The 22,472-nt window shown below is 41.1% G+C and overlaps 1 protein-coding gene across 1 annotated transcript in view; it reads left to right on the top strand.

Annotated features, from left to right (window-relative positions):
* Positions 1-22,472, top strand: part of TACR1 (tachykinin receptor 1) — a 177,665-nt gene that overhangs the window by 16,226 nt on the left and 138,967 nt on the right. The window lies entirely within an intron of this gene.

Raw genomic sequence — 22,472 nt, 5'->3', positions numbered from 1 at the left:
AAAAAAAAAATTCCTTGCTCCATTTCCTCCCAACCCTTTCTCAGCATTTTGAAAATAGCACAGTTTCAATAAATGTCAATGACTGAAAAGCAGAGCTGGGCAGACAAAAAACAAAAGCTGTGGGAGTGAAATAGTTGAAGAGCACATTTACACTGCAATGTAAAAACCCAAATTACTGCTGTCCTGATTACACAGAGGAGTCTGGAAGGTGCTCCAGTAGATTCTTGGAGGCTGTTCCCACAAGTATGTAGATACAAATGTAGGCTACCTTTTGTAAGAAAAATAACTTCCTGTCCAATATGATTGGACAACTGCAAAGTCCCATCCCATCACGTTTAATGTACCTACTTTTAAAGCTGTACTGTATTACACATCCATTAAAGAGAGTTAACAACATGAAAAGATAGCTTGTAAAAGAACAAAAGCAAAATCCTTATCTCAGTTTCCAAAGATCACTCTCATCAATTTTTAGGAATACTTTCTTTTTTTTTTTAACTTTTATTTAATGAATATAAATTTCCAGTATACAGCTTATGGATTACAATGGCTTCCCCTTCCCATAATTTCCCTCCCACCCGCAACCCTCCCCTCTCCCGCTCCCTCTCCCTTTCCATTCACATCAAGATTCATTTTCAATTCTATTTATATACAGAAGATCAATTTAGTATAAATACTTCAACAGTTTGCACCCACATAGAAACACAAAGTGAAACATACTGTTTGAGTACTAGTTATAGCATTAAATCAAAATGTACAGCACATTAAGGACAGAGATCCCACATCAGGAGCAAGCGCACAGTGGCTCCTGTTGTTGACCCAACAAATTGACACTCTAGTTTATGGCGCCAGTAACCACCCTAGGCTGTCGTCATGAGTTGCCAAGGCTATGGAAGCCTTCCAAGTTCCCCGACTCTGATCATATTTAGACAAGGTCATAAAAGACAGGTTGAGGATAGTAACCAATGATCCTAAGAGTGGCCTTAACCAGGTCTGAACAATTATACAGCATTAAGTGGGGAAGAGGACCATCAGTACACACAGGTTGGGAGTAGAGCCATTGGTGGTAGAGTAGAGGTTATGATTACAAAGGAATGAGGCCCAAGTGCACTAGACAGGGTCTAGAACAAAGGACAGAGTGATTATTAGAGGAGCTAAGAAAGGTGCTGTCTAAGCTACAAGTAATTTTTCTGATTGAGAGGCAAATAGAACCTGATAGAAGGGGCTTGATAATAATCTGTTGGGCTTTAGGCCTTGTAAGTTAAGAGGCCCAGACCTATCTATCTCTTCACATGGGGTATATCCTAAGGGAGGTGTGAACCTCCTAGGGGAAGGCACTCTGTTGACTTTCATTACTTGGCTGGCCTGGGAGGAGAGCTGGCCAGGTAAAGGCAGGGGGCATCTCTAACAAGAAATTTACAGTTCTGCCTGCAATGTTGCTGACCCTACTTGGCTGTCCCCTCAACTGCAGTGGTCACTTTGGAAGTTGGGCTGAGTGAAGGGCTTTTCAGCTTGGAGCCAATAAGATCTGTGGCTCTGACCTGGGCATCCTTCGACTCCAGGGCAGGTCCATTTCCAGTGATCCAACTCTTGGCAGAGCTGCCAGGGCTCTTCACAAGCTGACTTCTGCTGAAGCCCAGGCTTACCACATTGAAAGCCACTGCAGTGGACTGGCCTGTTGGGTCTCCTTGAGGGCAGATCACTGTACAGATCAGCAGGAATACTTTCATTGTAGGACATTTTTCTGTGCATAGATCTTTTTCATAGTTATAATCCTATAGTGTATACAATTTTTTATTTTACTTAATAAAGCAAGAAATATTTCATGCAGTAAGTTTTCTATAAGATCAGACTGAATGGTTCCAAAGTATCATAATTTAAATAATCCATCATTCTTGGAACTTGCAGGTGTTTCTAGCTCTCTTACAACATGTAATTTATGAACAATACATTTTAGCTAAACTTGCACAGATGCACGGTTATTAAGATAAATTCTTGGGAGAAAAGTGTTAAATATTTTGTCTCATTCGGATAAATAGGTCTTCAGGAGGCCTCAGCAATTTGGCAGCAAGAGTCAGAATGTGTAGACTCAGCTTGCAGAGCTACTGCCTTACCCACATCCCAAACAATTTCAAGAAATGTTTTCCAATTAGAAGATACAAATTTCATTGTTTTTGCACTTCTTCCTAGTAAGTGTATTTTTGTACATTTATATTATATCTTTGTGAATTGCTCAGCAGAGTTTAAAAATTCAAATCTTCATTTTTATGTTACACAGTGAATTGCAAAAATTCTATTTTAAGGATATAACCATTTGACTGCAAGTACTTTTAATGTTTCCTGTTACCATTTCAGCTTCCCTTTCGATGATTATCTTAAACTGTTTTGTATAGTTGCGTCGTCTACCTTATTTTTATTGCTTCTCCTTTTGATAATATGTTTAGAAAGACTCCCTCTCTCAAAGGTAAATAAATATGCACCAATAATTTCATTTACTCCTATGATTTAGAAGTTTTTAATCCATCAATAATTTTACTCATTAGATTACATCAAAAATGTTTAAATGTCATCTATGTTTATTCTGTCATCCAAACACCATTTATTCAATGAGCATTTCCCTACTAATTTGAAATATAACTTGTGTCCTACATTGAATTTCCTCATACTTAGGCTGACTCTGGTCAATCTAGTTTGCTGACTATTTCTTTAATAGTACCAATATGCATTTATCCTTTCTAGTACACTGCAATTGTTATTTAAAATATACCTTTTAAAAAATTCTGTTAGACTTTGTACTGCAAATGCATTAGATGCATTGGGGAGAATTGGTAACATATCAAATGTTTTTCAGTGTGTGAACATGGTGTATATTATATGTAGTCTAGCCTTTAATATGTTTTCTTATTCTTTTTTGTATTTTATACAAACCCTATACATTTATTTTAAAATGTTAATATATTATATATAATATGTAATTCAAATTGATTACATGTTATATTTACATGTAACATATAAATTTAACATCTTGGCTAAAAATACAATCATTTTCCCACATTTTTTCAAATAGACTATGTTTTGTATCAGAAATCTCTTGATAACTTAGAATAGTTAGTTTGAAAAAGTTATCTGAAGGAGCCCTGTACTTCAACTAGAGCTCTGGTGTTTTTCCTGTTACTTTTCTCAGATTTTCTTGAGCTAATCATATGGTCTATAAATCATTATCATATACCTAGTCCTTCCTTTTTAGAAAATTTTCAGAACAATGCTAATTTTTTAATAAAGAAATTATTTATTTATTTGAGAGTCAGAGTTACACAGAGAGAGGAGAGGCGGGGGCGGGGGGGGGGGGAGAGGTCTTCCATCCACTGGTTCACTCCCCAATTGGCCGCAACGGCTGGAGCTGGGCCAATCCAAAGCCAGGAGCCAGGAGCCTCCTCCAGGTCTCCCACGTGGGTGCAGAGGCCCAAGGACTTGGGCCATTCTCCACTGCTTTTCCAGGCCATAGCAGAGAGCTGGACTGGAAGTGGAGCAGCCAGCCCAGAACAGGTGCCCATATGGGAAGCCAGTGCCTCAGGCCAGGGTGTTAACCCGCTGCGCCACAGCACCAGCCCCCAGAATAATGCTAATTAAAACTGATAGTTATAAGCATCTTTTTTTATCCCTAACTGTAACCAGAAATTTTTTTCTTACTATCTTTCTTGAATGTTGACTGTCGGTTTAAAGCAGACATTTTCAAATTACATCAATCAATTCCTAGTGTACTGAGAAATTTAATCAGATTTAGATATTTAATTTACCAATTGTCTTTCTGGCATCTGTCAATACACTTTTTTCCTGTTCCCTAATTTCCTAGATTTCAGCTATTCTAGAGTTCTAGAATAAACACTACTTGATATTATGCTTCATTCTTTAGCACACTACTAGATTTACTTGCTAATATTTTATTTGGATTTTTGCGTCTTTGATACAAAGAATAACTGACACAAGCTTTCATTTTTTTATGTTACCTTTTCAAGTTTCAGCTTCAGGGCTGTGAATAAAGGAAGAAAGTCTTTCTAGAAATGTATTATGTTAGCCCAAATAGTGGACTGCGGAGAGGTTTTCTTTGAATCAGCTTCCTACACCATGTTGCTTCCCTGGTTTTCTTGTTTACCCACCACGCCATTGCACAGGGATTCTCCCAGGCCCTCTGGGCGAAGCAAAGGGAGAAAAAGGAGCTAACACAGCAGGTTACTGATGCAGAAAACCGGTAGGAGTGGGGTCTGCACTGAGGATTTCAACCTCTCAACCTCGAGCCTCACCTGGCAATGGTAGACGTGCAAGGAGCAAACCCCGGCCTCACCTTGTCCAGGCTGGTGATTGGCAAGGCAGCCCAGTTTCCTTGTGCTGCAGCTCTCAAGGGAACAGGCCACGGCTTGACTAGCCCAGCTTTTTCTGCCACAATACACAGTGTCCCTGGAGAAAGACATCCCTGTCGGCAGACAGATTTTGACGAAACCCAGGGAAACATAGCAGATCAGCAAATGGAGCAGTGCAGACTTTTTGGCCTGAGTGCTCATTTTATAAGAGCTTTAACAAGCCTGTGGTTAACATAAATTCTTATTTACGGATCTCAATAATTGACATTTTAGAGTGAAAAAATAGATAAATATTGCAATTTCTAAATTAAACTTTACTTTATAACCATTGAGCTTTACTTTTTCCAGACTCTCCTTTCCCCATAAACAGTATGAATAAAGCAAACAAGTGGGTACTATTAAAGAAGAAATATAAATAATCCTTACTTTATGGTTTAAAAGCATCTCTGTTACATACAGGTTACTGGCTTCTAACACCATTAATACAAATCAAGTTTGACACATTTTATTTTCATTATCCCTTTGCTTTTGGACGTTCTATAATCTCTGAACACCCACATGCTGTGTAAATGAGATATAATTATTTATAGAAAACCTGGCTCCAGGGCAAGAATAAAAAGATTCCTGCCCTCAAGGAGCTTACAATCAAGTGGGAGAAACATATTAAAAGAACATTAATTCAATGGTTATAAAAATTAATGCATAATTCAAAACTGTCTTAAAAGCTAGTAAAGAATATTAATGCTTTGAGAGTACAGATGCTTCTTGAGTTATGATGGGGTTGTGTCCGCCAAAACCCATTACAAGTTGAAACTAACATTTCAAAAACACATTTTGTACACCTAACATATCAAACATCGTAGCTTAGCAACACAGCACCCTGTGGAGCATGGGTCCTTCCCCCTAGCAGTTATGAGGCTCGCTGCCACTGCCCAGCGTTGCGAGAGAGTGTTAGACCACATGTCGGCCAGGCCAGAGCACAACCAAAATCAAAATTCCAAGTACATTTTCTACAGAATCTGTATTAGTTTCTGCACTATCATAAGGTCAGAAGTTTGAAGTAAAACCACTTGAAATTGAAGGCCATTGATACAGAATTCCCATGGTCTAAAAGGTTTTGGGCTGAGATCTCAAAGGTGATTAGAAACAGGAGGTGGGGGTATGGGCCTTGTGACACTGTGGATTGTCCACACAAAAGGCATTTAAAGTCTCCTCCTCTTCCATTCTCCACTAGTGATATAGTCAGTGTCCTGGACTGGTTAGCAAAGAAAACCTGGGCTATGTGACAGCTCTGGGCTCTGAGTGTAGGGGCAAGTCTGGAGGCCAAGCCTCCCTTCATGAACTAAAAGGCAATGGCTACAAGGGGAAATACTCTTGTTTTCCCCCCTTTGCTTTTCCCCCTTCATCCGCTTTAAAGCACAGGCAACAAGCTGAGGAGCAGCAGGACATTTAATGTATGAGAACACTCCCTACCCACTATGGATTGCGGATGAGAAAGTTACAAAGAGCTCAGAGCTCCCTTGAGCAAGTCATTGATGCACACGCTAGCCTTCAACTGCCTAGCTCTGGGCTTCTTGTTATGAAAAGCAAGGAAACTTCCGTTTCTTTAAGCCCTTGATAAACAGATTTTCTGTTATTCGTGACCAAATATAATCCTAACTAATTAAGAAAAGTGAGGTCAAGTGTGGAGGAAAGAGTTCAAGACAAGTTAACTGCATTTACAAAAACCCCAGGCAGGAGGAAGCATGACGCAGTGGAGGAACAAACACTGCTCATCTCCTCTCGTATTACAAATCATGGATAAAATTAAGATAAAAACGGAACAAATATAAAATCACAACTCATTAGTGCTATGATAATTCATTACCATCACAACAACTATGAATGGAAACTCGCAGCAGGCTGGAGGTTGACAAGATAGGCCCAGAGTCGCTAGAAGTTGTCACTGAGTCTACCCTTTATTTCAGACTCAGGAAGGCAAGTAAGAGTGACACGACCATAAGGATACTATTACATCTTTATGTCTAGTAATCCCAAGATCTCACTTTATAAGAAGAATACTGAATCAGTTTTACTGTAAAGCAATTAAGAACCAATATATATTTTGTTTCAATTTTTTTTCATTATTGAAATTTATATTTTTTAATTTCCTGGGTGTTTTTCAAGACAAATTGGGGAATAAGTTTCCCAGTATTACCCCTTAATCTCTTATCTGACTATAAATGCATATTTGTTTTTGAAGCTAATAAAATTAAAATTAATGGAAGTGGCGAGACTTTTCCAGAGTGGGGAAGAAATCACTGGTAAGGATTCCAAAATGAAAGTTGCTATAATATCAAAGCAAAGTGTTGTTAGAAATATGGGATAGGAGAAACCAGATTCCAGAACTTCTGGGGTAGAACTGGATGTTTCAATAGGTCATTAGATGCTTGAAAGAGAGTAATAGATATGAGAGAAAGGAATTAAGCTTTTCCTACTTCAATAGCTTGGTAGACTGAATGGACAGTGGTCAAATCAAAAGCACAAGTGGCAGCAAATGTATTGAAGAACATCTTACTTGGGTAACTATGTTTGAGTGAGATGGGGAAGAGAGGCCATGAGATAGAGAAGGCGGCCATGTATGCATATGTGTTAGATCAGGTTATGGCATGCCCAAGTCACAGGCAAGCCCCCAAATCTCAGTGGTTTAATACACAGCTTATTCATCCCTCACTCTAAGTCTACTGCAGGTCCAATTTCTCTCCTGGGCACTGGCAGTTCCCTGAAAACCTCTCTTGGTTTCTGGCTGTCTCTTTTGTACCTCACCTTGACTTGAGTTCCTTGATTGCTATGTTACAGGAAGAAAGAACTGAATGTCACACAGGAGTTTTAATCTGCTCCATGCCGAAGGTGATACACATCATTGCTCCTCACAGTCCATCAGCAAGAACCAATTACATGGCCAGCCCCAACTTCAAGGGCTCTGGGAAATGTAGGAGCACATCAAAATATTTAGTGGGAACGAGAAGCCTTTGCCACAGCGAGAGAAATTTGGATTTCATCCTATGTATGATGAGATAATTAGAGGATTATGAGCAGGAGAGGGATATGACCTTCTCAACACGTTTAAAAGATCACCTGGCTGTTGTGTGGAAAATAGACAGTAGAGGCCAAAGTGAGAGCAAGGAGACCTGTAGGAAGCCCCCTTGTGCTGACCCTTGGAGAGAGACTATGGTGTAAATGGAGTATAATGGTAGATAGCTGAGAGGTAGTCAGATTGTAAAGCCAAAGGAATGGGGGCAGCGCCGCGGCTCACTAGGCTAATCCTCCACCTGCAGTGCCGGCATGGCACCCCGGGTTCTAGTCCTGGTTGGGGCGCCAGGTTCTGTCCCAGTTGCTCCTCTTCCAGTCCAGCTCTCTGCCATGGCCTAGGAGTGCAGTGGAGGATGCCCCAAGTGCTTGGGCCCTGCACCTGCATGGGAGACCAGGAGGAAGCACCTGGCTCCTGGCCTCGAATTGGCATAGCACGCCAGCTGTAGCAGCCATTTGGGGGGTGAACCAACGGAAGGAAGACCTTTATATCTGTCCCTCTCTCTCACTGTCTAACTCTGCCTGTCCAAAAAAAAAAAAAAAAAAAAACAAAAAACAAAAAACAAGGGATTTCCTAATGGAATAGCCATGCGATAGATGAGAAAAAGAATAGTCACACAAATATCTCTGAAGTTTCATGTTACGCAAAGAGAACTGTACTTCTTTACTGAATTGTGCAAGGCTGGAGAAGGAATTGGTTCAAGAGAAGAAATCGGGAGTGATTTTGGCTCTGTTTTTGCTTCTTAAGTTTCTATTCTTTTTATAAAAGATTTATTTATTTGAAAGACAAAGTTAGAGAGAGGGAGAGATCTTCCATCTACTGGGTAACTTTCTAAATAGCAATGATGGCCAGGAATGGGCCAGGCCAAAGCCAGGAGACAGGAAATCCATCCTGATCTCTCACATGGGAGACATGAGCCCAAGTACTTGGGTCATCTTGCACTACTTTCCCAGGTACATTAACACTGAGCTGGATCAGAAGTGGAGCACACAGGAGAAGAACCAGCACTCAAATGGGATGCCAGTGTCAGAGGATGTGGTACAGTCTGCTGCACCACAAATTTTGGCCTTGTTGAGTTTGAGGCAAGTAGCATGCACACAAGTGATATCAGGTGGACATGCAAGTGGTTTTCAAGTCTGGATTTCAGGAGAGTAATGAGAACTAGAGCACAAATGTGGGAGTGATGAACGTGTAAGGTAGACCATGAGCTGATCCTAGGGAAAAGAGTGAGCCCTGGACAACTCTGACTTGAGAAAATTGGGAAGATGAAAAAGAATTAGCAAACATAACTAAGAAGGAATAGCCAGCAAGTTAAGAGAATGAATAGGTGAGGTATTGTGGAGGCCAGAAAAGAAGCATCTTGGGAAAAAGAAGGACATCCTGTGTCATAAACTGCTGGGAAACAAAGAGAAGCATCAGGGCCAGACCATTAGGCAAGCCAAAGTGAGATCACTCCAACAGAAAAGTGGCTTTAGCGAAGTGGTAGAGAGGGACTGGGGTGGTCTAATAGAAGAGTTTCAGGGGATACTTATAAATGGCAGAAAAGGAAAGGCTGATCATTTTAAGGGAGGGTTTGAGTTTCCATTAAGAAGGAAGGTATTACAGCGTGTTTGTATCAAGCAAAGAATGGAGATATCAAGAAAGAACAATTTATTCTGGTGAAGGAAGAAGATAGAAGTCAGTCTTTAAGTGACCAAATGGGACATGTCCAGGCCCAGCCACCAAAGGGAAGAGGGGCCGTCCACTCTGAAGAGAAGGAAGATGGGCATATAGGTATGGATAAAAATAGGCTGGTAGTATTGATGATAAAATGATATGGTCCATCTTTATTGCATCTGTGTCTCAATTCAGAAGTAATGTCATTAGCTGAGGGTGAGGAAGACACATTGGAAGTGATAAGAGAAGAAAACTTATGCAATAGTCATGTTGTAAAGTTGCAGAGTAAAATGACAAGAGAAATATTTCAGGATTGTCAAGCCATGCCAAAGAGCATGAGGCTGGTCAATTGATGAGAGAATTTAGAGATATTCCAGTATAAGGCACATTTTTCTACAATGTATGCATAGGGCAAGCAGAGAATTATCAGCAATGGAGTTTTGTCACAGGAGGAAAATGGAGTCAGGGTCCATGCGAGGAATGATCCCTGGGATGCACCATGGACTGTAAGCTGGGGAAGTAGAGAAACAAAGCATGAATGGATGACAGACAAATAAAGGTGGTAGAATGGGACCAGGTCCTGTCTGCTGCACTTCCAATCCAGCTCCCTGCTAATGGCCTGGGAAAAACAATGGAAGATGGCCCAAGTGTTCGGGTCCCTGCCGTCTACATGGATGAAACCCAGTGAAACTCCTGGCACCTGGCTTCAGCCTGGCCCAGCCCTGGCAATTGCAGCCATCTAGGGGGTGAACCAATGGATGGAAGGTCTCTCTCTCTCTCTCTCTCTCTCTTCTTCCCTTCCCTTCTCCCCTTCCCTTCTCCCCTCTCTTCTCCCCTCTCTTCTCCTTCTCTCTCTCTCTCTCTCTCTCTCTCTCTCTCTCTCTCTCTCTCTCTGTAACTCTGACTTTCAAATAAATAAATAAATCTTTTTTAAAGGGTGGTGGGACTGATGGTAGAAATTGTGATGAGTATTAAGAATTGAGTCTGAACTGAAAAGGGCATTAGCTGAAAAGAAACGATGTAATGGTCAGAAAGTGAGAGGCTTGACATCAAAGTTTGGAAAGTATGTAGTCATTGGTGAATGACGAAGTCCAGGTAATGATTCATCAGGAGACTGGAAGGCTGGAGCAAGTAGAAGGAAACAGAATCGGGAGTGAGGAAGTGAGTCAGGGAGTTGGACTGAGCATGTATGTGAATATGACAGCCACCGAAAGTGAAGATAGAATAGTGCTGAGCCAGAAGACAGTGAGGCAGCAGCTGAACCTCCAGTGGATGAGAGGGAGTGCACAGCAGATGAGTCAGAAAATGGCTGCACACAGCCCAGCAGGTGGTGTGGGTAGAACCCTGTGGGTCAAAGGGGCGGGGTTACAAAGGGAAGAAAGGAGCAATGGTCAGGAAGTGACAGTGAGAAGCAGCACATGCATCAGGCTCTGTCCAGGTCCCGAGGGGGAACAGAGTGTAAAGAGCAGCAGCCACATGAGGTGACCGCAGTGTGGAACCGAGGCCCTGGAACAGCCATGTGACAAGTAGTAAGAAGGTGAAGGGAATCTTTAAACAAGAGTGTGACCATTTTCTGAAGAACAATCAACTGTCCTGTGGGTGTTGGAAGGCAGAGGGTACTTCAGGAAATGTTTGGGGCCATATGGAAGTAAGTCCAGAGTCATAATTGGTGACTAAGGAACTTCAGTCCCCTGGAGGAGGTCAGATACAGAGAAGGAGGGAGCAGTGGGGTTGGTCCTGGGGGTCATTCAGCAGAAGACACATGATCTTCCTGATTAGAGCTTCTTCCTCAGCATTAGATACTGAGGCATCTTGTAGTGGCAAGGCAGGCAACACAGTGGGGACAGAGCAGAGGACTTATCAGTACAGCATCTGGAAACCACTGAGCTCCAAGGAATTCCCTGAAACTAGCATTAGGAAGAACCCTTGCCAAAGGCCCTCAAAAGTCTAGAGACCACCTCCAGAGGTCTTCCCAGTAAAGTTTATGATCTTGAATGTGTAGAGCTTGCTAGAATTGTGGAATATGATATAGAGGCATTTCTTGATGAACTTAGCAAGAATAAGTTCATTGGAATTTTGAAGGAGGGTGAAGGGAGTTGGGGCACTGACCTGGAGGTGATCTTCTACTGAAGAGCACACATCAGATTCCATGGCCTACATTTTTTAATCAAAACTTTTTAATTTACATAAATGGAACAAATTTCATGTGTCTCATACATACAGTTTTAAGAACATAATGACACTTCCCATTCCATCCTCCCTCCCTCGCTCCCACCCTTCCTTTTACTTCCTTTCTTGTTTTTCTTTCAATTTTTGTGATAATATTTTTTTTTCCTTGACAACAAATTTTATCATTAATTGGAGAAGCACCTAATGAGACAAGCAATGGAGTTGAGCACTTAGACTTATCTAGAACTTATGAGACATAAGAATATCTTTCACTTAATACACTAAAATGAAGTATATTGTTGAGAACAAGTTTTACTATTAACTCTCATAATACAACTCTTTGAGGTCAGAGGTCCTACATAGGAAGTTAGCACCCAGGGTCTCCTGTTGTTAATTTAACAATTAACACTCTTCATATAATGTCAGTGATCACCTGAGGCTCTTGACACGAACTGTCTAGGCTATAGAAGCCTTTTGAATCCACAAACCCCTTCAATATTTAGACAAAACTGTAAGCAAAGTTGAAGTTCTTTCCTACCTTCAGAGAAAAGTATGTCCTTATTTGATGACCACTTCTTTCCACTGAGGTCTCACCCACAGTGGTCCTTCACATAGGATACTTTTTGCCAACTTGTCTTGGCTTTCCATTCCTGAAATGCTCTTGTGGGCTTTTCAGCCAGACCAGAATGCCTTAAGGGCTAATAGTGAGGTCAGAGTGCAACTTTAAGTGATTGTCATTCCATGAGTCTGCTGTGTGGACTGCCTCCCATGTTGGAGCATCCATTCCTTTTTAATTCTATTATTATTACCAAACACTTAATCCTATTTGTATTATCGCTTTAACACTTATTCCTATCTATATGGTCACTTTGACACTTAATCCTATCCCTATGATCACTTTAACACTTAAAATGCTTCCCCCCACACTTGTGGGGATTTGGCATCCCATGGCGAGTTTTAAACTGTACCCTTAGAAGTAAGTCCATAGGAATGTACACAGAATTATACAGTTTTACAGTTACATAATTACAACTTTAGGAACATGGTGATTCTTCCTACCATGCCCATCCTTCCACTCACACTCCTCCCTTCCTTCTCCCTCTCCTATTCCCACTCTCATTTTTTACTAAGATCTATTTTCTGATAGGCATTTGGGTTGACTCCATGTCTTAGCTATTGTGCATTGAACTGCAATAAACATAGGGGTACAGATAACTCTTTGATATGCTGGTTTCATTTCTCTTGGGTAAATTTTGAGGACTGGGATGTCTGGATCGTATGGTAGGACTATATTCAGAATTCTGAGGTATCTCCAAACTGTCTTGCATAGTGGTTTTACCAGTTTGCATTCCCACCAACAGTAAACTAGGGTACCTTTTTCCTCACATCCTTGCCAGCATTTGTTGTTTGTTGCTTTCTATATTAAATCCATTTTAAGGAGGGTTACGTGAAATCTCATTGTGGTTTTGATTTGCATCTTCCTGACAGCTGGTGATCCTGAGTATATTTTCATGTGTCTGTTGGCCATGTGGATTTCCTCTTTTGAAAAATTCCTGTTTAAGTCCTTTGCCCATTGCTTAACTGGGTTGGTTGTTTGGTTATTGTTGAGTTTCTTGATCTCTTTATATATTCTGGACATTAATCCTTTATCAGTTGTATAGTTTGCAAATAATTCCTCCCATTCTGTTTGCTGCCTCTTCACTTTCCTAAGGTTTTTTTGTTTGTTTGTTTGTTTTTGTTTTTTGCAATACAGAAGCTTCTCAATTTGATGTAATCTCATTTGTCTATTTTGACTTTGATTGCTTGTACCTCTTGGGTTTTTTTGAAGAACTCTATGCCTATGCCAATATCTTGCAGGATTTCCCCAATGCTTTCTAATAATTTGATGGTATCAGGTCATAGATTTAGGTCTTTAATCCATTTTGAGTGGATTTTTGTGTAAGGTGTAAATAGGGGTCCTGCTTAATACTTCTGCATGGGGAGATCCAGTTTACCCAGCACCATTTGTTGAAGAGACTGTCCTTGCTCCAGAGTTTGATTTTAGCTCTTTTGTCAAAGATAAGTTGGCTATCGATGCTTGGGTTGATTTCTGCTGTTTCTATTTTGTTCTGTTGGTCTGTCCATCTGCTTTTGTACTAATACCAGATTGTTTTGATTATATCTGCCCTGTAGTATGTCTTGAAGTGTGGTATTGTGATGCCTCTGGCTTTCTTTTTGTTGGCTAAGATTGCATTAGTTATTTGTAGTCTCTTGTGTTTCCATATGAATTTCAGTTATCTTTTTTTATAGATCTGAGAAGAATGTCTTTGGTATTTTGGATGGTATTGCATTGAATCTGTAGATTGCTTTCAGTAGTATGGACCTTTTGATGATATTGATTCTTCCAATTCATGAACATGGAAGATTTTTCCATTTTTTTGTATCTTCTATTTCTTTTTTTAATGTTTTGTAATGATCATTGTAGAGGTCTTTGACCTCCTTGTTTAAATTTATTCCATGCTATTTGATTTTTTTGTCCTGTTATGAATGGGATTGATCTTAGTCGTTCTTTCTCAGGCATGGCACTGTCTGTATATTCAAAGGCTGTTGATTTTTATGTGTTGTTTTTATATCCTGCTACTTTACCAAAATCTTGTATGAGTTCCAGTAGACTCTTAATGGAATCTTTTGGATCCCCTATATATAGGATCATGTCATCTACAAATAGGGATAGTTTGACTTCTCCTTCCCAATTTGTATTCCTTTGATTTCTTTTTCTTGCCTAATTGCTCTGACTAAAACTTCCAGGACTATATTGAATAACAATAGTGAGAATGGGCATCCTTGTCTGGTTCTGGTCTCATTGGGAATGTTTCCAACTTTTCCCCATTCAATAGGATGCTTGAAAAATGAAAACAGGCTGACAGACTGGGTTTGTTATAACAAAATCATACTCCACCAGCTTTTTTAAAGATCTATTTTTATTTTATTTGAAAGGCAGAGTTATGGGGGGCAGGGAGCAGGGAAAGAGAGAGAGATTCATGCAGGTAAAAAAAAACTGTATAATTGCCAAAACCTAGCTCTAGTTTTTATATAAATATTTCCTATTGCTTAAAATAACATATACTTACTATCTCTTAATTCTAGGGTCCAAAAATCATAAATTGTTTCTGCTGAGCTAAAATCTAGATGTCAGCAGAGCTGTGCTCCTTCTGGAAACCAGAGGAGAAGACAGCTTCTCTGGATTTTTGTTTTGTTTTGTTTCAGATTCTGGAGACTGCCCATATCCCTAGTCTCATGGCCCTTTCCTCCATTTTCAAAGCCAGCAAAGGCATTCTTACAAGCCTATCTCTGCCTTTGTCTCTCCTGTCTCTCCTGAGATGCACCCACCCTGATAGCTCTGGATCATCTCCCATCTCGAGGTGCTTATCTCAAAGCACAACTGCAAAGTCCTTTGTGCCATGTGAAGTAACAGGCAGTAGTCCCCCTCTATCTACATGGGATACATTCTAAGACCTTCAGTAGATGCTTGCAGATAATACAAAGATTTTTTTAAAAATAAAAAATATATATATAATTTTTAAAATTTAATACCTATTCATCCACCATCAGCCATGTGTTTTTGTCTGCAAAGGTTGGGCATACCCAGCAACTGGTTTGAGAAGACAAACATTAGAAAACAGTACCTAAGAATGCTCTATTGACAATAGATGCCTAACAATTACATCCCTCAAGGGTCAGATGAGGGATTATGGGTTTAATACAAGGAGGAAGGACCACAAGTGTTTGGAGAGGGTGGGTACTGTGTGGAAGCCAAGACAGGAAAGTTGTTGGGTTTGAGAGTGCAGCTCAGGAGTGGGTGACAAGTGAAGGCAAGAGAATGATTGCTCCTTTCCTGAACCACGGTGTTGTAATTAGCCCTCACCAGGGAGACTAGCACCAGAGCATTGTTTAGCACATCAGGCTGTCTGTCCTCAGGGAAGGAGGCCACGTGGCTCAGAAAAATGGAACAGAGTAAGACAGCTCATTATAGAACTGTTCTTTGCATAAGAACGGGGAGATCTAATTTCTGCCTTACTTTCTACTTAAGAATGTAGTTTGATCATTACCAAATCAGAGGATGTTCCTTTCTGGTGAGGGGAAGCTATGATGAGTAGTCTTCCAAGTTATGGGTATAGATAATTATAGTGTAATTAGACAAAATCTCACCTTCAGGTCTGTTTGACGTGCACCCCTACTTGAAGGCTAAGGAAGGAGTTGTTTCCTTCTCTTTTTTGTTCTCCCCTGTTTCATTATAGTCAGGTGCCAACTTCCAGTCATTCTCACCCTGCATTCACTTTTCACACTCCATTAGCTTAACCAGATTTATTTGTCAAGTAGATCAAAAGCCAGCTCCTTAAGTGGAAAATGACCCCTCATTATTATTCATGATTCAATAAGTAACCAGAGAGAACATTAATACAATTGCAATGATAAGGTGTGGTAGAGATGCAGCAAAACAGACTCCAAACTCACTCACTCACTGGCAAGCGTTTGAAGATTGGAACTTCAAGGTCAATCGGGCAGTCAGTTAATAAGCCTGGACAAAGCCTCTCCAGGAGTTATGCTTGCAAAAACAATACTCATCAAGGCAAACCAAATGCTTGGATCCTACAACAACATTGGGTTCTAAGTTTAACAGCAAGACAGAAAGGGGGGGGGGCAGTTTTCACTGGATTGCAAAGCCCACCCATCCCATGCCCACTTTTTTTTTTTTTTCTGACAGGCAGAGTGGACAGTGAGACAGAGAGAAAGGTCTTCCTTTTGCCGTTGGTTCACCCTCCAATGGCCGATGTGGCCAGCTCGCTGCAGCCGGCGCACCATGCTGATCCGAAGCCAGGAGCCAGGTGCTTCTCCTGGTCTCCCACGTGGGTGCAGGGCCCAAGAACCTGAGCCATCCTCCACTCCCGGGCCATAGCAGAGAGCTGGCCTGTAAGAGGGGCAACCTGGACAGAATCCGGTGCCCCGACTGGGACTAGAACCTGGTGTGCCGGCGCCGCAGGCAGAGGATTAGCCTATTGAGCCACGGCGCCGGCCCCCATGCCCACTTAGCCAGGGTTCTACAGCATTCAGAAGATAGAGAACTGATTCACCAACTGTTAAGGGTTTAATTGTGACACCCACCCCGCCAAATTTAGGTGTTGAAGTTCTAACCCACAGTACATCAGAATGTGACCTTATTTGGAAATAGGGTCTTTACAGAGAGAATCAAGAGAAAGTAAAGTCTTTTGGGTGGGCCTTAATCCAAGACAACTGTTGTCTCTACAAAAATGGAAATCTGGACACATAAAGGGAAAACAGTGAGAAAAGACATAGGGAGAAGCCACGTGTCTACAAGTCTAAGAGGTCTGGAACAGATCCTTCACTCTCAGCCCTCTAAAGAGACCAACCCTGCCCATACCTGGATCTTGGATTACCTGTTAAACCAGCCAGTGGGTGGTCCTTTGTTAGGGCTGTCCTGCTACTAAGAGGAGGGGGTAGGTTGTGCAGCCCCGAGAGCAACTCATTATATTCTGCTGTGGCCAGAATGGCTGATGCATTGTACCCTCTTCCCCACCTGAGAGCTTTGTGTCCTTGGAAGCTATCCCTTCCAGGATGCTGCAGGGCATGTAGGAGATGGAGAAGGGGCAGATACTGGCACCCAAGATGTGTGGGTCGCCCCTACGTGAGGACGCAGAATGGAGCTATGTCCAGAAGACAGGAGAGAGCTCTAAAAGAAAAGTGTTCAAGAAGCTGCTTTTCTCATATTGCTTCTCAGATCAAAGCACTATATGACTGCTCTTTCTCATAGAGAAATGGGCAATTGGGAGAAGAGAAATGCCCACCTCAGTTCAGCAAAGTTATAGGATTTATATTTTCTAGATCCAGAAACCTAGGCTAGGCTGTTCACTGTGCCTTCCAGATTTAGATCCTGCAAGGCATTCTACCAGTTCCCAGATGCTCCACGGACACTGCCTCCGGGGTCAGTGGGTTCTTCCTGCAAGAGACCCATTGCGGGTCTATAAATAAGATTCTACAGCACAGGAGAAGGAGAGCATTTTTCTGAAGAATTAAAGAAGAGGCAATCTTTGAATAGTTTAGCACAGGAAAGGATAAAATAATAAAAATCTGTGTTGGTTTCTTGGGGTATATAGGAAACGTTTGCCTCTCACAAGTGGAGAAGTCAGATGAGAAGAAACCAGAAGTGTGAAGATGGAATTAGAATTGCATTCAAGGTAGTAATGGACACACACAAGCAAAAGGGGTCATAGAGGAGAAAAATGCAAGTTGTTAAAAAACAGAGAAGAAAGGGGAAGAAAACTGAAAATTTAAGAGAAGTTTTTAGTTATGACATAGACAAGCCAGTAATCCAACCTCACATACCAGGTATTACTGAAAAAGAAGCCAGCAGAAGTTGAACATAAAATTACAAGGAAGTAATGTTTCCCTGCATAGAATCTACTCTGAGAATCCACACAGAATGGGTCCACATGCTCAAAGTAACACTAATGGGGAAAAAATATCTACACTCATTCATATTCCTTTTACTCTCTGATAAATTTTGAATTCTACATTTAAAATTTAAAATTCCTTGAAAAATCCCAGCAGAAATAATAGAAGATACCTAAAAAAAAATTACTTTGACATCAATCTGTTGATGGAAGGCAAGGAATATCAGACACCAGTTGAGCAAGATCTCCATAAAATTTGCATCAGGAACGAATATGGCTTTATATACTGAGCCACATTGCTGTTCATGCAGGAAGGATATTCTCAGACATGCAAGGACTTTGGAAATAAAACAGTTGCATCCTTTTACTGGTTAAAGACTCAGTCAATGCAAAGTCTTATTATAACCAGTGAAGAAATGAACCAAATTCAGGCTTCAAAGGAGGGAGAATTGTTACTAAAGAAATGATGAGAAGAACTGTTTCGAAAGAAGTGATGACAAGAATTGTAATCTGTCAAACATAATTTCCAATCAGTTGCCATATAGTAATTAATTTGAGAATGAAAATTAAAATTGAAAATATTTGGAAGCTATATTTTATTAAATATGACAATACACTAATTTTCAGTGGGTTTTAAACTAAGATTTAGGCAAGTTTAGAATAAGGATTAGCTGTGAAAAGTGAAGTCATTTATAAATTAGGTTATTGTTGATTAAATACTTACAGAAATGCATGTTAAGTATATTTTTAGCCAACATTTGTTTGTATTTCTTTATTATGAAGAAGAGTCATGTTTATTTGGAAGACTTGAAAGTCAAGTTAGAAAAAAAAACTCTTGTAATTATAGAGCCTAGAAATAATCATGGCTACTATATTTACATTCCATCATTTGAACAGGGCTGCTATACTTAACAAGTTTGTCATCTACTTTTTACATACTACTAAATAGATTCTTAGCCAATACAATTTTTAATTACTGAGAGAAAATTATGCTGTTCATGTTTATGTTCTATTGCTGTAGTAACAATTTACCACAAACCTAATGGCTTGAAACAGCACAGGATCCAGAGGAGTCTGAAGCAGGTCTCGCTGACCTAACATCAGAAGTACTGCAGGGCTTAGTTCTTGGCTGATGCTCTGGGATGGGGGGGTGGGGGGTAGTCTGCTAGCTTTGCCTGCCTTCTAGAAGCCAACTGCATTCCTTGGCTCCCTGCCCTCTGCTTTCATCTTCAAAGCCAGTAGCAAGGCACCTCTCTGGCCCTTCTGTTGCCACCGAGGGACCACCGCTGAGAAAGGTTCTCTACTTTTGAAGGCTCATGTGATTAGATCTGCAGACCTGACAATCCCTCAAGATCCTTAACCTAATTGCACCTGCCAAATCTTGGGTGCCACAGAAGGTAGTACACTCATAGATCTCAGGATTAGAACTTGACCTCCAGGAGGTGGGGGTGAAGTTGGGGGAGTGGGATCTATATATATTTTCATTCTAGGCTCTTGCTCTGCACAGCAATTCTTAGTGCTGGTATATGTAAAGTGAATCTTATTCAAAAGGAGAGAAAGCGAACACACATGCACACACACACACACACACATGAGCATGGGTTGCCCCACATGCAGAGAATCCTATTGTGAGTGGGCAGTGAGCCCAGAAGAACAAGGGACGGGAGGGAAAGCACGGAGGGGCAGGGGGAAAGAATCCCTTCCATTCCTCCAGGTGTGTTCTCCCCTGGAAGAGAGAGAGCACCTCCCAGTGCCTCCTTTCATGACATAGAAGGGTAGGTGCCTCTGCAGACATAAAATTACCAGGGGGCTTTATGATCTCCGTAGTATTCCATGTGGAGCTTAATATCCATATTTTCATGGCATCTTTCCCCAGGTCCCAGGTAAAACAGAGGCATCCTGGGAAAAGGGGCTTTCTGATTGACACGCAGGGTAGAATCACATGGGGCAGGAGCTTGTGGCTGGTGACCTGCAGGTTCCTCCAGCTCAGCAGATCCTCTCCTGGGGGAGCATTATTCTGCCCACCACACTATCATATGCCCATGGCTCTTTTCATCACTTTCCCCTTTGTTTGGCATTTGTTTCAAGATTTTTCAAATATTAAGTAACAAATTCTCATCTATGTAGGAATGTGAAAGCCAAGTATTTCCACAGGGCAAATTTCTAAAATTGGAATTGTAAGTCAAAGACTATTTTTTAAATGCCTAAGCTCTTGACATATTGTTAAACCCACTTCCTGAAAGCTCTAAGCTCCTCCCTCTGCAGTTTCATATGAAGATACCCAATTCTGAACTCTGGCAACTGGGGCCAATATATCTACTTTTCAGATATTTGATATGTAAAAATTGCTATCACCTTCTTGTACCCACTGTATTTCTTTGATTACTAATAGTCCTAAAAGAATTTTATTTAGTGTTTTTTTACTTGCAATTTCTTTTCTTATGTTTTAAAATTGGCTTACTCCTTTGCCTATTTTCATATTAGGGTTTATTTTACTATTTCTTAAATTAGTTATGACAATTATGTCTATATTAAGAATATTAACTCTTAAGGTTTTTATTTATTTATTTAAAAGGCAGAGTTGCAGAGAGAGGGAGAAACAGAAATATCTTCCATCTGCTGTTTCACTTCTCAAATGGCCACAGCAGCCAGAACTGGGCTATTGCCAAAGCCAGGAGCCAGGAACTCCCTCTGGTCTCCCACATCAATTTCAGGGGCCCAATGACTTGGGGCATCTTTCACTGCTTTCCCAGACACATTAGCAGGGAGCTGGATTGGAAGTGGGACAGTTGGGACAAAAAGTGGCACTCACATGGGATCCCAGATCATCAAAGGAGGTGGCTTAACACAGGACACCAAAGTGCCAGCCTGAAGAATCTTAATTATTTTATATAATTTATGAATGCATTTCAAGGTTTTGATTTGCTTCCTAAATTTTTCTGAGATATTTTTGACATTCAGTTTTATAAACTCTATTAAGCATTTACTTGTCACATACTTTTAGTTTAGACAATCCTCTGTCACCCCATATTTACCTCTATTTCCTTGTAATTTTGGTATGGGGTGACATAATAAATTCTTTTTCCAAATACTTTACCAATTGCACCAGCACAATTTCTTGGCACATCTTTCCTGTTTCCGATATTTAAAATGTCATGGACATTTTGTCCTAAACTCTTGGGCATAGTAGTGTCTGTTAAAGGCACTTTATTACGGTTACTTGATCATCTTTCAGTACTTGGATTGTACCACACTGCCTGAATTATTAGGACTTTGTTTTAATATCTAACAAGGCAGGCAGGTGCCCTGTACCAGCACCCTATACATATTAGACTAATCTGTTTCTGATTCGATGTAATCTGCCAGTTTACTTTCTGAGGCGAGTTTTAGAATTGTGAAGTGTAGTCCAAGAAAAGTCTCACCATATTGTTTTCTTTCAGTGGTTAGCTGTATTTCTGGTCAAAGCTAATTTGGAAGATGTACAACCCAGTGCACTCGTAGCAGTTGTTAAACTAGTCAGATTGGCCTCCCCAGTCACAGGCAACACTAGACAGGTGCAGCCTCACCCGCAAGTCCAGGGCATGTTCTGTTAAGGTCACAGCATGGCAATGACTGACAACGGGGTCCTCGGTGCCAGCAGGCAGGTCCAAAATGCACAGGCATGGCTCATGCACAGGCCCCCAGGTACTTCTTCCGAATTCACCAGAGTCGCTCTCCTTCCTCAGCGGAGGAGGGAGCGAGCAGGTTAGGTGCTCCTCTAGTGTGGATCCCTCTGCACATGGACATGGAGACAAACAGCTCTGCACCTACCCTTCTCAGTTCAGCACCAGAAGAATTAAAACAAGCAAGTAAACAAAAGCAGCTAGCTGCACACATACAACACAGCTAGCTGCACACACAAAGGAATAATCTGATGCCTCCAGAGAGCACACTCATACAATTTTAAATTGAGGTACCTTTGGGCAGGGTTTGGCATAGCAGTTACATCCTGTCCCCAAATCCAGGAGCCAGGAAGGCGATCCAGCTCTGCCGTGGGTGGCAGGAGCGTAGATGATTGAACTATGACCACTCCTCCAAGGGTCTTTATTAACAAGAAGCTGGAATCAGCAGTAGGGGCCAAATCCCATACACAGGGCATTCCACTGTGGGATGTAGGCATCTATGTTTTGTTTTGTTTTGTTTTGGGGTTGGTTGGTTGTTTTCCCAGAAACCTTTTATTTAAGGTATACAACCTTTGTGCATTTCATAAATACAACTTTAGGAACTTAATGATTCTTCCCACCAAACCCACCCTCCCACCCATATATTTTTTATTGAAATGGTTTTAAAATATAAAAAGATTGGAGGCCTACGTTGTGGCACAGTGATCTAAGCTGCTGGCTACAGCGCCAGCATCCCATATCACAGCACTAGTTTGAGTCCTGTCTGCTCTGCTTCCAATCCAGCTCTCTGCTGGTGAGCCTGGGAAAAAAGCAGAGGATGGCCCAAGCATTTGGGCCCCTGCCACCCATGTGGGAAACCTGGATGGACTTCCAAGCTCTGGCGTCAGCCTGGACCAGCCCTGGCTGTTGCAGCCATTTGAGGAGCGAACCAATAAACCAGCAGATAGAAATATTTCTGTGTGTGTGTGTGTGTGTGTGTCTGTCTCTGTCTCTGTCTCCTCCTCCACCCCTTCTCTGTAACTCAGCCCAATTAATTGATTGATTAATTTTTAAAAGATTGGTCAATAATTCATCTGCTTACCAATATAAACCTTCCGTTGTTTTCCATTTT

The sequence above is a fragment of the Lepus europaeus genome, chromosome 13 (genome assembly GCF_033115175.1).
Source record: "Lepus europaeus isolate LE1 chromosome 13, mLepTim1.pri, whole genome shotgun sequence".
Lineage (NCBI taxonomy): Eukaryota > Metazoa > Chordata > Mammalia > Lagomorpha > Leporidae > Lepus > Lepus europaeus.
Note: the sequence above shows the minus strand (reverse complement) of the source record. Positions and strands in the feature narration are given on the sequence as shown.